The following is a 5,427-nucleotide window of genomic DNA, read 5'->3' on the forward strand; positions in this document are numbered from 1 at the left end:
GGCATTTTGTGAAGATAAGAGAGGTTGCATCTCTGGACGTATTAGATATGCTGGGTGAGGACACCACATGTGTGGGAGGTGGGACAAAGGAGGTATCTGAGGCATGTTGAGTGGGACTAGGGGTCCGCAGTAAACTAAAAAACATGATAACTATCCTAAACAACAATATACAAGGCATATTGACATTTGAGAGAGACATAAAGTGAGGCATAAAGCAATCACAGGTGTTGATTGGGAGAGCTAGCCAAGACAACAACGCGTAAGACAACAGCAGCTAATCAGCTAAGACAACAACAACAGGTAAAATGGCTATGAATGGGCAGAGAGGGTCAGTTAACTACACACAGGGCCTGAGATCGAGGCTGCGGCCGAACGATAAACACAAAATTAACAAAATAGAGTACCGTGATTAATGAACACTTCAGCAGGCATCAGCTATGTAGCCAAGTGATCATGGGGTCCAGTGAACAGCAATAGATGAAACAGGGAAGCAGGGTAGTCTTTACTACCTAGCAAGCAGGAGACACAGCGTTTAAAGTTAGCGGGGCTAGTAGAAGCGCCTGCTCAGACGTCCGGCAAAGGCCGGTTGGGGGCACAGCAGATGGAGTTACGTCGGCAGACCAGTCGTGGTGGAATGTCGTGTCGACAAAAGGATCCAGGCCAGTTGGCAAAAGAGGTATTGTGGTTGTAGTAATTTCGTTTGCTAGCTGGGAGATGTGCCTGGCTCACTGCTAACTAGTGCTAGCTTCAGGACAGGGGAGTCAGCCACTATAGCCACTCGGTAGTTGCTAGCTAGCAGTGATGATCCAATGCAAAGGTCCAGAGCTTACGGCAAGGATCTGGTGGAGTAGTGGAATTCTAGCCGTGTTGGGGAAGAGTCCGGGAGGCATCAGCTGTGTAGCTGAGTGATCACTGAGCGGGCCGGGAGGTGGGCCTGGCTCATACCTAGCTTCAGTGGCAACTAGCTAGCTGTGATGATCAGGAGTCATGGTCGAGGGCTTACAGCAGGAATCCGGCATTGTAGTGAAGAAAACAGTCCAAGGCAAGTGTTGTCCAGGCTAAAAGCGGCTGGAGTCTGTGCCGAAGGTAAAGGCCGCTAGCAGTCGCTGACAATGACTAAATAGCTGGATAGCTTCTGATGGAGATTCTGGCTAAAAGGTCTAAAAATAGCAGATCCGTATCAAATTGGGTGAGGCAGGTTAACGGAAGGTATATTTAATTTAAAATGTAAAATAAATTGAAATATATACAAAAAAATATGAACAATTGGTACCAATTAGTTGATATTCAGACTTAACTTATGCAGGTGCATAACGGGCTTTGCAGGTGTGGCTCCCTTCCGCACACTGAATAAATGTGATTAAACTGATGAAAACCTTCCCACTTACTGGCCAACAGATTTTCTCAAGTAGTTTCATTCAATAGGGTTTTCAGTATATTTATCAAAAGCCGTACCTTTAATTGGAATTGTCTTGACATCTTTGAAAAAGGTGCATTCGAAAAGTATTCAGACCCCTTCCCTTTTTATACATTTTGTTACGTTACAGCCTTATGCTAAAATTGATTACATTTTTTGTTTTCCTCATTAATATACACACAATTTCCCAATAATAACAAAGAGAAAACAGGTTTTTAGAAATGTTTGCAAATTTATATAAAAAAAAAAACTTCAGACCCTTTTTTTAGACTTGAAATTGAGCTCAGGTGCATCCTCTTTCCATTGATCATCCTTGAGATGTTTCTACAACTTGATTGGGGACCACCTTTGGTCAATTCAATTGATTGGAAAGGCACACACCTGTCTCAAGTCCCACAGTTGACAGTGCATGTCAGAGCAAAAATCAAGCCATGAAGTCGAAGGAATTGTCCACAGAGCTCCGAGCTCGGATTGTGTCGAGGCGTAGATCTGGGGAAGGGTAGTAAAAACATTTCTGCAGCATTGAAGGTCCCAAAGAACACATTGGCCTCCGTCATTCTTAAAGGGAAAAAGTTTGGAAACACCAAAACTGTTCCTAAATTTGGCCAGCCTGCCAAACTGAGCAATTGGGGGAGAAGGGTATTTGTCAGGGAGGTGACCAAGAACCCGATGGTCACTCTGACAGAGCTCTAAAGTTCCACTATGGAGACGGGAGAACCTTCCAGAAGGACAACCATCTCTGCAGCACTCCACCAATCAGGCCTTTATGATAGAGTGGCCAGATGGATGTCACTCCTCAGTAAAAGGCACATGACCGCCCGCTTGGTTTGCCAAAAGGCACCAAAACGTCTTTCAGACCATGAGAAACAAGATTCTCTGGTCTGATGAAACCAAGATTGAACTCTTTGGCGCTGAATGCCAAGCGTCATGTCTGGAGGAAACTTGGCACCATCTCTATGGTGGAACAAGGTGATGGCAGCATTACATTTGCAAAAATTTAAAAAATAAAAACTGTTTTTGCTTTGTCATTATGTGGTATTATATATGGATTGATGAGTGGGAAAAAAATATTTTATACATTTTAGAATAAGTCTATAACGCAACAAAATGTGGAAGAAGTCAAGTTGGTCTGAATAATTTCCGAATTCACTTTACTAGAATATATATCGAGAGAATGGGTTCAGAATAGGGATCAATGAAAGACACCCATCTACATACATGCATATTCATTTCCTTTTCAACACCAGAGTATTTTTTTATCTACTAATTGATCTTTAATATTACTTTTAGTTAGTTCTGTAATCAAAGATAATAGTTTCAGTATAGTTTTAATTGTTCAAATGTTTTTTGTTTTTTTATTTCAGTTTACCAAATCGTTTTTCAAATGTTTGTTTTTATTTTAGTTTCAAGTTTTTGTTTGCTATAATAACCTTGGTGATGTGACCATGTAATTAATATTCAGCTTGCACTGATGCAACAAATTAAAACATTTACCTGCACAGCCAATTCAAAAGGTCGCAATCAAAGTCATTATATACCTGAGTGTATATGTTGGGATGATGTGCATTCAGATGTCGCTTGAGGTTGTTTTCATTGATGAAATTAACACTGCATGGAGGAAAGCTGGAAATCATGAATATGCTAATTTTATTTATGGGAATAAATCATGGTTAACACTCTCATACCCACATGTAAACATACTATAGTAATATTACACTCAACTGATATGCTACTATTTAATTTGCATATATTCTGTCCATTCCCTTCTCCCATATCCCAATTTCTGCCACCCATGAGTCATAAACCTACATGCCAAGTATATAGCAATATTGTGTTCTCTATAGCTTATCAACCAAGAGCTCTGACCTGCCTCACTGTGACCCTGAACCCTGGACCAGATTCTCCTCGCTGCCGGAGTTCTCAGTTAAACCTCCAAGCCAATTTAAATATCTCAAATCTCTTCCACCCCTCACATTCTCTGCCTCATCCAGATGAAATGGAAGGCACAAAGAGAGTACATAAGGTACAGCACCGAGGAAACAAAAATAGAAGAACCAGCAACAACCCCAAATAAGAACATTACTGGCTTTATAAAAAGAAAACCACTGGGTAAGATTTTTATCAAGAACTAAACACAGATCCAAACCCCAAAACCTTCTGGCAAAAAGTAAACGGCAACACATACCACTCAAAAGTAACAGTGCTGATACACAATGGGAATTGCATTTTATTCTCCAAGACAAGAAAGACAAACAAAACCGTTGACCTCACTCTCTATGGGCAGACACTTGAGACCACTCCCATAGCCAAGTTCCTGGATGTCACACAGAACTGGCAGGGCTGTTCTGGGGTGGAAGTTTGTCATCAGGTCGGCTGAAAATCCATCTTTGAAACCGATGATTCAAGAGGAACGACAAAACCCTCCCAGAGTTTTATCACGCACCCCACTCTCTGTGCTTTAATTATTTTTAATTTTTTTTTGAGCATAACATTTTACGTGGCTTTAACCAACTTTTAACAAGTTAACACATTATCACGTTATTACAATGTCATAACCTTTCCCACTTTTAAATTGCTGCTTATACTCCCGCTGGTATTTTACCCACTTATAGAGGACCACAAAGGCTGCCAGATTCCCTGCATGCTAAAGAGCATGTTTCCATCCCCTAATATTATGAACAATTATGTAACGATATTAAACCTCTCCCCCAACCCAAACGCTTACCATAAACTGGGTCCGTTTACTGTTCCCTACCCTCCAAACCCTTAACCTAAACTGGGTTCGTATCCCCAAACCCAACCCTTCTTTCTTATTTTTCTTACTTTTTTTCTTTAGGCTACATTTAATTATCCAATAAAGTTTGTTTTCACTAAAATCAAGTTGCAGAAGACAAAAGGAGAACTCCAACCCCCATCCCCTTTGTCCCTTGCCAAACCTCATCCTTGACAGGGCAGACACACTGTGAAGAGGGGTAGAACATGGCAGGAAGCCCTGAGCTATCCCTACAAGGCCCAAGTCCCTTTACTTACAAACTGACTTACCTACTTACTTACAGCTTATAGAAACGAGCAGAAGCTCTGAACTATCTGTTCAGACCCCAGTCATACTTACATGTTATGGATGATCTTCTCTTTTAGTATTTGTCCAGTAGGTTTCCCCAAGGAGAAAGCCCCCACTTATATGTCAAAGATAATAAAACAAAAACACTGTAATGAACTAGAATACCCCACAGTCACTCCCTGACCTACTACACCATAGAGAAACAAAGGCTCTCTATGGTCAGGGCGTGACAGAACCCAGCTGGGTTGGGCACCGGTGCAGAGGAAGGCTCCAGCCTTGGAGAGGGACTGAATGCCATGCCTGGACTGGGAACCGGCGCAAAGGAGGGCTCCAGCCATGGAGCTGGACTGGACGCCGTGCTTGGACTGGCCACCGGCACAGAGGAAGGCTCCTGCCCTGGAGCTGGACTGGACGCCATACCTGGACGCTCCGGACTGTCGACGGTCGCTGGAGATTCCGGACCGTCGCCGGAGGTTCCGGACCGTCGCTGTAGGTTCCGGACCGTCGACCGTCGCTGGAGGTTCCGGACCTTCGCTAGAGGTTCCGGACCGTGGACCTTCGCTGGAGGTTCCGGACCGTGGACCGTCGCTGGAGGTTCCGGACTGTGGACCGTCGAAGGAGATTCCGGACTGGAAGCCGTCGCCGGAAGCTCTGGACTGGAAGCCGTCGCCGGAAGCTCTGGACTGGGAACCGTCGCCGGAAGTTCTGGACTGGAAGCCGTCGCCGGAAGCTCTGGACTGGACGCCGTCGCCGGAAGCTCTGGACTGGGAACCGTCGCCGGAAGTTCTGGACTGTGAATATGCACTGGAGGCCTAGTGGTTGGAGCCGGCACAGGTGGCACCGGACTGGTGACACGCACTTCAAGGCGAGTGCGTGGAACTGGCACAGGACGTATCGGACTGGGGAGGCACACTGGAGGCCTGGTGCATGGAGCCGGCACAGGTAGCAC

General features: G+C 44.4%; 1 non-coding gene across 1 annotated transcript; it reads left to right on the plus strand.

Annotated features, from left to right (window-relative positions):
* The first annotated feature begins 4,536 nt into the window (after window positions 1-4,536).
* LOC118941552 (U7 small nuclear RNA) lies at window positions 4,537-4,592 on the plus strand. Its single transcript, XR_005037849.1, has one exon. It is a non-coding gene; the product is annotated as a U7 small nuclear RNA (small nuclear RNA).
* Window positions 4,593-5,427: the final 835 nt, after the last annotated feature.

This window comes from Oncorhynchus mykiss, chromosome 19, assembly GCF_057628025.1.
Source record: "Oncorhynchus mykiss isolate SJ-2025 chromosome 19, ASM5762802v1, whole genome shotgun sequence".
NCBI classification, from domain to species: Eukaryota; Metazoa; Chordata; class Actinopteri; order Salmoniformes; family Salmonidae; genus Oncorhynchus; species Oncorhynchus mykiss.